The 11,783-nt window shown below is 43.1% G+C and overlaps 1 long non-coding RNA gene across 4 annotated transcripts in view; it reads left to right on the top strand.

The window, feature by feature from the left end:
- The first annotated feature begins 5,864 nt into the window (after positions 1–5,864).
- The window catches only part of LOC120398858, a 115,624-nt gene continuing 109,705 nt past the window's right edge, over positions 5,865–11,783 (top strand). For 2 of the 4 annotated variants that reach the window (XR_005594756.1, XR_005594753.1), the window contains exon 1: positions 5,867–5,913. This is a non-coding gene — a long non-coding RNA (uncharacterized LOC120398858). Of the gene's footprint in view, positions 5,914–11,783 lie in introns of all 4 variants that reach the window. The other 2 variants (XR_005594754.1, XR_005594755.1) reach the window with 2 other exon arrangements.

The raw sequence follows: 11,783 nt of genomic DNA, 5'->3' as shown, positions 1-11,783 counted from the left end.
TTACAGGTGTAATTATTTTCTCTTGTTTAATGTTGTCTCATTCCCCACTGCTACCCACCATAGCCTAGTGGTGTGTTTATCCCTTTGAGGCTCTGTGCTTTTGCTGTTCGTACAAAGTATAATTTACACTTCCCTGTAGCATCTTTCCTGTGTTTGTCCCTGAACTGGTTTCCTAAAAATAAACCTAGAGATGTGAATATGCCTGCTAATAGTCCTGTAATATAAATAACTAACATATAGAAAAGTCTCAGTTAGTAACCAAGTGCGCAGCTGGTTAATATTCTTCAGCCTACTGTTAATAGGCAAGCCAGTCAGAATATATCAAAATGAAATAGCGCATTGGCAAGATTAAAGAGCAGTGGATTTGCACTTGTAATAAAACCGCTACATAGCATTTAATCCACATGTAATTGGGAATAGATAAGGCTGGAACTGAATGATCGCACGGAATCTGCATAACATAGAGGAGGGGGGAGAGTAGCCCAGGGCGTAGTGTAAGAAGGCTCTGTCACCTGAGGCTTGGCGCCTCCATCTTGGAACAAAGAGACAGTCTACATCATTTCATTGTGGCATGTGAGCAGAGAGCGACATGCTGATGAACTTGATAGAACAATTGGGGCCAGGCTGTGCAAGAGCTTTGAATGTTGTTAGTCCTCTTTTAAATTCGCTCCCTAATGGAATCAAGTCAGAGAATACTGAGGGTACGTCCAGACTACCCGCCGAATTGGCGGGTAGCGATTGATTTTGCGGGGATCGATATATCGCGTCTCATCTAGACGTGATATATCGATCCCCGAACGTGCTCCCGTCGACTCCGGAACTCCACCAGAGCGAGTGGCGGTAGCGGAGTCGACGGGGGAGCCGTGGACGTCGATCCTGAGCGGTGAGGACGGGAGGTAAGTCAGGATAAGATACTTCGACTTCAGCTACGGTATTTCCGTAGAAGTTGCGTATCTTACCTCGACACTGCCCCCCAGTGTGGACCAGGCCTGAGTCTGGAGCTGTGATGATGCTGCTTTTCAGTTTTCCTCATCTGCCTAGCAGCTGATTTTTAAACTAGTTAGACCTCAGTGATCAGCTTGACGGGGAGGCCTTCCAAAAAGGCCCAATCAAGCTGAAATATGCAGCACTTAAATGGTAGATATCATAATGGTCATTTCCCCCCTACCATCTCCCTGGCCTTGATCTGCCTGAGCTCTTTACTCTCAACTCCTGAGGTACGTCAGCTCAAAATTCTCTCTCCCAATTCCCTGTCTTAAAGTTAGAGCTTGTCGGAAAATAGGTTTTCCTTCCTGTAAAAAAAAGTTGAGATTTTGAAATAAATCTGACAAAACTATTTTGACAAATTTTGTTTCAATCAGCTCTACTTACAGAAAATTCCTGACTTTTCCCAATTTATTTTGTATCCCGCAAGAGGGCCAAATACATTAATTAGATTTAATTGGTTAGGAACAGAATCTTCAGATTTACCTACAAGAACAAGCATCAGCATCATAAAGCAAGATCTTGGGTTTTGTTAGGCCTATCCTGATGCCATGTATATGTTGAACTGTATGGATAGCACTAGAGCTAGGTCACACAACAGACACAAGAGGGGACAGCCCTGTCTCATACCCTTGTGAAGTGGGAATGGTTCTGAAATAATCTCATATGTGACCACCCTGGAACAAGGATTCATATAAAGAAGTTGAATCTCGGAGATGCAGCTTAAGAAGCTCTTGAAGGACATATTTGGTCCTTATGTGCTAGGAAAACCAGAGACTTCCCAATTTGTTATTGATATGGAAACAACTGTATAGGTTCACCTGACCAGCTGCAGCCTGTTACAACTTCCTGGCCCAAAAGACTTTCCCTAATTTCAATCAGGCCTGGAACAAATATTTGTGTGTACCTTGAACCCTAGACAATGGGGAAGTGCTTTGCAAAACATTGAAAACTCTACCACAGAGCTACGATTAAGGCTGATTCAGCTGAAAAATATGTTGTGTTCGTGCGGGTCCCCACATAGGTTACAGAGCATGGGCCTTGCCAAAACAGACTGCTGCTGAAGGTGTGGGTCTCTCAGGGTATGTCTGCATCTGGGAGCAAGCCTCCCAGCTCAGTCCACAGGCTGGTGCAAATACTCTACAAATAGCTGGGAATACAGTGTTTTTATATTGTGGCTCAGGCTGAAGCACAGGCTCTCATGCTTTCCCCAGTGCCCTCTGGCTTGAGAGCCTGAGCTGCAACGTGAAAGCCCCGTCTACCTAGCTGTTTTTTAGAGTGCTAGTGTGAGTCTGTGGACCAGGGTTGGGAAGCTTGCTCCCAGATGCAATGTTGACATATCTCCTGTGTTTTGGGACTGTCCCAGGATACAATCGTTTTGGCTAGAAGTAGGCAGGAGAATTAATATGATGATGGAAACCTCCTTAAAAATTACTTCCCAGAACTGTTTTTTGGGATATATCCCATCATCCTGGGAACTCTCCCATTCATGGGAAGCTTGGTTCTCTTGAGCAATGCTTGTAGCCAAACGACTCATATTGCCTAGGTGTAAGAGCAATCTGCCTCCAGGGAAGAAAGCTAAGCTCAATGACTTGGCTGAGTGGACCGCTAAACAGCAGGGTAATATCTCAGAGAAGAGGGATTTCCAACAAGAGAAGATTTGGTCTGACTTTAGAAATTTTTGATTACTTCCTAGCCCATGGAAGCAGAAATATCATTCTCTTTTCCCTTCTATGCCTTCCTTTCCTTTCCATTCCTTTACTTGTTCTTTTTTTCCATTCTTCCCTTATTTTTTTTTGGAGGGTGGGAGGGAAAATCACGTCTATATAAATTAAAGAAAAAAGAACAAGAAAAGAAAACTCCCTATTTTGTCATCTGTGAAGACTTTTTCTCCATGTAACTTGATGGAAGTTACACAGATCACTTGGGATGTAACCCACTGCAAAATTTGCCACCTCATTAGTTCTTTTCTTTCTTTTTTCTTTTCTTTGGCCAGAAAATACAATAAAATATAAAAACATGAAGCTTTTTCTTACTCATCTTCCATTTATTTACTTCTTTCTCCCAATTCCCACATTCATCTCAAATCACTTTCTTCATTCTGAATAGTCTTCTCTCCTTTCTTTGTTTAATTTCCCCTTCCTAAGTCTTTCCCGCTTCTGCATTACACATCACAGTCTCTCTCCCTTCATTAGCTCCTGCTTAATCTATTTGTCCCTCTCCTTTTCATTAGTTTCCCCAATATCTGTTCCTCTCCCCTTCCTTGATTCCCGCCAACCTCCTCCTTCTGAGTTCTTCAACACTTTCCTGTTCTCTTATTCTCATACTCTTTCCCTCCCCCGTTCTCAGATTTCTTCTCCCTTTCCTATATTCCTTCATTTTTCATCTCTATGCCCATACTCCTCATTGCCTGATTCCTCTTCCAATCTCTCGCTCTCTTAAATCTCTCCCTTCCCGATTACTGTCCTGTTTCCCCATGTTGCCAGTACCAGCACATATCAGCTCACTGCAAGCACTGAATAGATGCATATATAAGCTTTTCCAATTACACTTTATGGAGATAGCTTACACTTTATATAGCTAGTTTGCTTGTAAGGATATTTCTTAGGGAGCAATAGGCAGATTTAACAGATCTTTTAAAGATGTTTAGGGAAAGTCCAGACAGCCCAGTCTAAAACCAAATGATCATCACAGAAACCTTTGCTGCCTTTAGCTGGTTTTTGTTTTGTTTTAACTCAATTAGCACAAGTCATTTTTATCTGATGACAAAATTCTGTTGGCTTTTATGTGGGTGTATAGCACGTGGCAGGAGTAAGGAGCCTCACACCCGCCTTGTGCAGCCAGCACACCTAAGGGACAGTCACAATTACAGTCTGTCACTATTCTCTCTGGGGTGCATAGTGCCTCACATAGTGCCTCACAGTGCAGGCAGAGCCATGATTCCCTCTCATACACCAGCCTGTGGAGCTGGGGCTGACCACACACTGGGAAGTATGCTACATCCGTGAATAGGTGCAGCACTGTACATGAGTGAGGAAGGATGGTCCCATGGTTAGAGGGCTACCCTGGTACATGGGGGTCCTAGCTTCAATTCTCTGCTCTGCCCCAAACTTCCTCTGTGAGTTTGGGCATGTCATTTATTCTCTCTACCTCAGTTTCCCCATCTGTAAAATGGGGATAATGTCACTTCCATACCTCACAGGGGTGTTGTGGGGTAAATCCGTGCTGAGATTCTATGGTAATGAGGGCCATATAGACACCTTTGATAGATTGACAAACATGCTCCCCCTTGCATCCCAGGAAGGCACTAGGGTTGCCAACCCTCCAGGATTGTTCTGGAGTCCCCTAGAATTAAATATTAATCTTTAATTAAAGGTTATGTCATGTGATGAAACCTCCAGCAATACATCCAACCAAAACTGACAACCCTAGAAGGCACTCTCAGTGACAAAGTCACACAGCAGATCAGTGACCAAGCTAAGAATAGGTCTCCTGAGTTCTAGCCCTAACCTCTGAACCACATGCCTCTCAAATCAGCTAGCTGTGTAACAAATACCCATCCAGAGTATTGGATGGTGAACTGGGAACAGTTTTTAGCAGAACTTGTGGGGTAAGGTTTTTAATACCTACACGGCTCTTATATGGCATGAGAGTTATGAACCTTTGTGGTAAGAGAACACGACAATCATTTTGCAAATATGTTGTGCTTAGTAACAATTACAATTAAGTGTGGTCCGAAGCCTCTGGTTATGGTATTTTCAGCCTCTTGCATTATTATTATTTCATAGCTGTATAATTTGTACATTTACTTTGAGTGATGTTGGCTGTGTGTTTGTGCCCCAGGACTCTATATAAAAAGAGAAACTGTTTAATAAATGAATATGGGTTTTTGTATGATTAGGTTTGCTTCTTGCCTCAATGCTGTTAACTCCCATGTTAGACTAAACTTCTTGTTTAATTTTATTTTAAAATGATCAGCATCATATTCTGCTTTTAACTAGGGTTGCATGTAGTAGTGTGACAGGAATTCAACTTGTGGTGATTACATGGGCACTCTGGGATGCTAACATTACAGAGGAAATGAAAATTGAATTAAAGAAAAAGGATTAAACAAGGGCCTACTTTTGAACAAATTACTCCATCTTATGTCCCATGTAATCATAGTACCCTGGCTTACTGCATACGAATATCTCCCTCTAATGGTTGCCCCAGGGACTATAATAGCCTAATACATGCACCTATTGGAGCTCTCTTTATCTCAGTTGGTGCTGAAGGTCCCAGGTTTAATCTCTGATGTGACCACTAGGTCTCTGTGTATGCGGCATGGTCCATTACACACAACATTAAGTTTCTCTGTCCAGATATGTGCTCCAGGCACTATCACTTAATTCACAATGCTTGTTGACCTGTTTTGAGGAGGGTAATCAGTGCTATAGAAGACATTAGAAGAAAGGACTGACTATTTGTATAACTGGAGAAGAAGAAAGTTGGTGCATTGAAAACATCTGTGCTTCAGTGATTCAAATTTGCCTGTAACCTTCCTTAACTGGGACTATGTCAGCCAGGAGATAGTGTATTCCAAAAGCTGTAATCTACTCATTTGTTTATTTTTGAAGGGATAGAAACACTCAGGCTTCAGGGCACGAGGAAACCAGTAACTGATGTGGGGATTGGGAAAAAACTTCCCTTATTGACCCGTGTGAGATAGTGGTTGTGCATGTCACACACAAGCAACCCTTTCACAGGAATACTATTTTTGGTGGCTGCCCCATCCTTACTATCTCTTTCCCTATTACAATGTTTCCCTCTTCTCCCAGCATGCCTCTGTAGGACTGTCCCTTTAAATTTGTCTGGGTCAAACAGCTGCAGTCTGAAAGCAGACATTTTGCACTGGATTTCTGCTTGCAGCAGCATCTGCTCTTTCATTTTGTAAGTACCTGTTATGTTTTCTTTTTCTTGTTGCTGAGGGGAGTGTATATTCTGGTACTGAATCCTGTCAGACTTGATAGACCAGTGGACTGAGCCTGTGTTTGACTGCAGTTCTTTCTCAGGTAGCACCCATACCAATGATGCAAACTGTAGTTAAAGGTGGACAGGTCAAATTCTGCTGAACCTTTAGTGCTTGTTAGAGCTAGCAAACCCTGAAAGCAAAATATGGGCCATGGAGTTGGATTGTTTCCTCTGTTTCTGTGAGTACTAGGAACACAAAGGTATTAGGTGAAGAAACTTGACAAGGAGGAGTGTTGTCTTTGGAACATAATCCCCAGCATCTGCCTGATTATGCACCTCTGTGAGGGCACCACGAAGATGGAGTTCAAGAGAAAGTGAACCCAAGCTACTGTGGGGCAAATAGCCAGTGTTCCATTATTGTACTCTTTCCTTTCCGCACTCCCAACTCCAGGGTGATTTTACAGAAAAAGCTAATGCCTGTCAACATTTTCCCAGTCAGTGGTTCTGTTCCGATAACACCTGAGCTCTCACAGAAGGACGAGAGATCAATGACAAGGTATGCTTGAAAAATCCCAATACATGCCTATCTGCATCTTTAGGCACCTAAATACCTCTTAAATGCTAGTGCTTAGTGAGTTGAATCAATTGCCTTCTCCACAGAAGGGATGGGAATGGGGAAACGATGCCCCTTCTCCACTGAATAATTCAGAGGAAACTCTAGGCTTGGAAATTTTCATGTGAAGTTTTTCTCCTACTGGGGAAAAATCTAGCATTTCCACCTGACCCACCCTACTTATTTTTTTAAAAATACTTTGCGTCTCATCCTAAATCAAAATGTATTAATGTTAACATTTTTGCACTACAAACTTTGCAACCTCTCCATTAGCTAGTCACTTTTGTGTCATTTACATTCACTTCTTGCTGGCAAAATTCTGCCTCTTGTTTATGGACAGATCTTGTAAAATCTAGCAGCCAAAGGGGGACTTTTATTTATTACTTTTATTGATTGATTTATAGGCTTTGTCTTTAGTCAGATGCAAAATGTACTTGTTTTTAATTTCCTGTGAAACAATTTGCACTCACAGCAAGTTAAGTTATACTCTAACATTCTCAAGCAGGGTAGAAATTATCCTATGGAAGTAATTACTCTGGATGATTGGAATTGTTGGGGAGAGTAACCTTTTCAGTGTATATTCTAACCTTATGTGCACACAAACACCACATTAGCTGAGATGGTGAGCCGAGTCATGCATTTTAATCATTCTGTAGTGGTTAGCATAAGGCAAAAGTATCTCTTATAAGTGTAATAAGTCTGGCTGTGACTCAGAGTTAAATGGTGGTGCATCTTAGGTCCCTTTTTAATACTGATGAGAATATCTTGTACTGTCCAATTGTTAAATTACATTACATTTCTGAGAGAGACAAGTTGGGTGAGGTAATATATTTTATTGGACCAGCTTCTGCTGGTGAGAGAGACAAGATTTTGAGCTTCACAGAGCTCTTCCTCAGGTCTTCCTGGGACCAACATGACTACACCACTGCAAGCTACCTTTCTAAGGATGTCAATATTTTTGGCAATTACAGTTCAATTTGTTGCCCTCGTAAACTGGGGTCCAGTCTGGGATGAGTACTCTAAATGAAGAGAAGGTTCTTGCAAATTGTTTCAGGATTCTCTACCTAAGCTTTGAACTGATCTGTCCTTCTGTAACTTAATAACAGGATCCTGGCAGGCTGTAATTACAGGTCTTACTCATGGGAAAAGATGGATAGGTGTGTGCTTCATATTGTGTGTTTAAATTGTGTGTGGGGGGGGGAGGGGCGGGGAATGGGAAGTATTTGAGGTCTATCTTTCCTTTTTTCCTGCCTATGGAGTAGGGTCCTATCAGATAGATATATTTTTGGCCCACTAATCTTGTAGGCTCTTGCAAAAATCAAGTTACGGTGGACAATAGTTATAAAAACAAGGATGAATTGCTTTAAACAATCCAGTGACTATAGTGTGTATTCCTACAGAGATAAGCCAAATGGGTTAAAACAACACGATGGCTCTAATTACAATGGTGTTCCATTAAGGATTCTGTGGGCTGGGTAGGTTTGTGTCACGATACTCATTTTATTTTAACTTGTTAGCCTTGGTTTCATGGAAAGGCATGCTGCAATCCTTGCAGTTTTAAGGGACTTTGTAGTTGAAGGTTTTAAGAGCTAGAGGTCAGTGATGAGATCTCCACAGGTGGGCAGGATGGGAATTGTACTGTCTGCTACTCTTTATCATGCCTACAACCATACTTTTCTTGTCTGTTTTGGGAATCCTATGGGATTATCACTGTGAGGCACTCATTGTGGTGTGGCTGTTTACCATACCCCTGGAGTATTTTAGAAATACTCTTTCACCAGTATTTTGATCCCAATTCACTTCTGTCACCCTGTTGTCTCTTGTATGAAGTGTATAAGATTGCCAAATGCAGCCCGCTGAGTGGGTCTATTTATGGGATTGTTCTTCTGGGTGTTAAAGCTGTTGGTGTGATAGCCACCTTCCATTCAGGATAAATGAGGGAACAATTGTGCCCTTTGCTGATAGCTGAAACAATGGAAAACTCCCACCTGAGGACTAGACCACATGAAAGCCTAGGCAATGGATGGGCCATATGGTCCAAGGAGTTTCGTGGGGGCCTGATGACAAATGCAAGTGTGGGGGGTTGACTTGACTGCAGCTTTGTATCATGGGTAAGACAGGAGCAGCAGAAACACTAGAACTAGCAAGCCAGCCAGAGAAATACTTTTGGATAAAGTGCTGGCTGGAAAGTGGCTTGGAACTGTGAGCAAAGAAACTGTCTGATTCCTAATATATTCTGGGAAATAGGAATTCGTGTACATTCTTCATAAGTACTGTGACAGACCCAGGCCAGTGGGATACAGAAGTCTGGTAGAGGGCAAATATACTGGTCACTGGGTGAGTAGTTTTCTGTTCCCTGAGTGACCAGAGTAGGGGCTGCACTAGAGTAATCCGGAACCTGCTAGAACCAATTAAGGCAGCCAGGCTGATTAGAACACCTGCAGCCAATCAAGGCAGGCTAATCAGGGCACCTGGGTTTAAAAAGGAGCTCACTCACTCCAGTCAGGTGAGGGGGAGCTAGAGGAGAGGAAGTGCGTGTGAGGAGCTGGGAGCAAGAGGTGCAAGGAGCTGAGAGAGAGAGAGAGAGAGAGAGAGAGAGCGCGCGCGCGCTGCTGGAGGACTAAGGAGTACAAGCGTTATCAGACACCAGGAGGAAGGTCCTGTGGTGAGGATAAAGGGGTTTGGAGGAGGCCATGGGGAAGTAGCCCAGGCAGTTGTAGCTGTCATGCAGCTGTTACAAGAGGCACTATAGACAGCTGCAATCCACAGGGCCCTGGGCTGGAACCCGGAGTAGAGGGTGGGCCTGGGTTTCCCCCAAACCTCCCAACTCCTGATCAGACACAGGAGAAGTTGACCCAGACTGTGGGGAAGATCACTGAGGTGAGCAAATCTGCCAAATAAGTGCAGGACCCACCAAGGTAGAGGAGGAACTTTGTCACAGTACACAGTCCTGCATCCAAGAAATACCTGCCTCCATCAATTTCTCTTCCTAGCAGAAACTACCTACAAGATCCTAAAAATTGGCTAACTGCTCCAGTCAAAAGGGATAACTGTATTTTGCTTAGTACCCTGTGAGTGTTCTGCTGCAGACATTTTGGTCAGTGTTAACCTTGCAGTACTAGTGGTTTGGGAGTTCCCATCACAAAATACATGTGTATCTTTAACCCTGAACACTAAAGTTAATCCCAACTCCTCGGGGTTAATTAGGAGATAATTGCACTCACCCAAATTAATCCCTGTGTAACTGATTATATTCAGTGGAAACACACCTGGGATTAATTTAGCCTAAAGTCTCACCAAGTTCATTAATTTTATTAAACAAGAAGCAAAAGATCTTAAGTATGCTATAGGAGCTGCAACTCTTTGGCCACCTGCCTGGGTCCAACAGTACAGGGTGATTCTCTATATAACAATTGCAAGGCTATGTTTGTAAGGACTTGACTTAAAGAGAAGCGTGTTAATTTCTTCCAATGACTAGGAAACCCCTGACAATTCACAGAATTTTGAGACATAGCAAGTAAGGGCCTGATCCTGAGAGTTGCTGTGCATCTTCACGTCCCATTGATTTAAGCTGAAATGTCAAGTGCTCAGCTCCTCCCAAGAGTAGGCTCTAAAGAGTGAACACACACATGCAAGGATAATCACCGAATGCACTCTATTTATTTTTTGTATAGTTTGGTCTTAACTATTTATAGTCACAATTCAGAGTATACTGGCAATGTTGTGGATCTAAGTCTTACTAATGCAACTTTACTATAGCATCTGCTATTAAATCTGCTTTAGAGTTGAAAGGAGAATACCAATTGTGTGTGTTTGTGCATTAATGACGTTCTAATGTGTCCACCTTATGGAAACATCTCACTCTCAGTGCACTTAGCCCCTAGGGCAACAATGGAAATTTCTTTGCTATGTAATGCCCTCCATATATGTAGTAAGTGACTAATACTGAAAGTACAATTAAAACAGCCTAGGTTTTTTTTTAATCTTTGAAGATGCCCATTCAACGCTAGACCAGAAGGAAATGTCTGGTTGATGGCAGAAGTGGGTGCACATGTGTGTCTGTTAAGGCAGACTGCTAGGCTTTCAACACTCACATCATGCTGCTTCCATTGTTGGAAGGTACGGGAATTCTTCCGTTACCTACAGCTGCACATTTCATAAATATTCTAGCTGGGCAAAATGACTTATCTGTGATCCATTTCAATATCTAGTGCCTGACCTACAAAATCAGGGTATGCGCTATACAGCTATATGATATGCAAAAGCTGACTCAACTTTAACTGCAATATGCTGTTCCAGGCAGCTCTCAAGTGATGCTGCTGTAATTTCTCACCATAAACTGTTTCATATTAGAACAAACAATACTCATGAGGCAATCTGGATTCAAATTAATTCAAAAGCACCATCACTGAGAAGTGAGCAGCTTCTTTGTGTTATCTACAAGATTTTATAATATGACTAGACTGCAAATAGCTCTATTCATGATAAACTGGCAACTTTGCAAATTGTATGTGCTGAAAGCTATTTGTTGTACAAGCTGTTCTGGAGAGAAATCTTAAATTTAAACCCTCCGTGATGGGGTGATGATAGGCATAGGCTGTCTGGGTGCTGCCTAGAATGTTTCATTTTAGGAGCACCAGGGTTCTGCAGGGTCCCTCTGTAGGAAGAAGCCATCTGGCCAGAAGAGCCCTAGTCTTCAGGATCCGGTCCCTAAAGCAGGATGAAGGTGGCTAATTAGAAGACAGGTTCTCTTGCCTAGAGGTGGGATAGAGAAAGCATTTGAGATCAGAAGGGGAAATCAAGCTGTGGAATAACTTTGTCCCAAAATCAGAGAGCTGACTGCAAATGCCTCCAGTCCCTGTTTTCCCTTTAACAGGGGCGGCTCCAGGCACCAGCACGCCAAGCACGTGCCTGGGGCGGCAAGCCACGGGGGGTGCTCTGCCGGTCACCATGAGGACGGCAGGCAGGTTGTCTTCGGCGGCATGCCTGCGGAGGGTTCCGTGCTGCCGAATCCGCGGGACTGGGGACCTCCCGCAGGCAAGCCGCCGAAGGCAGCCTGCCTGCCATGCTTGGGGCGGCAAAATACCTAGAGCCGCCTCTGCCTTTTGAAGCCCCCAAAGCATTGCAAGTCCCTCTGTCTTCCCCATGGAGACTTCCAGCAACATTTCAATTTTCTTCATTTTCTCTGCTTATGTTTCCACCAGAATTTACTATTTATAATTCAATAATGCTCAGG

Source organism: Mauremys reevesii, linkage group 2, assembly GCF_016161935.1.
Source record: "Mauremys reevesii isolate NIE-2019 linkage group 2, ASM1616193v1, whole genome shotgun sequence".
NCBI lineage: Eukaryota > Metazoa > Chordata > Testudines > Geoemydidae > Mauremys > Mauremys reevesii.
The sequence above is the reverse complement of the archived record's forward strand: the minus strand, read 5'-3'. Positions and strand labels throughout refer to the sequence as shown.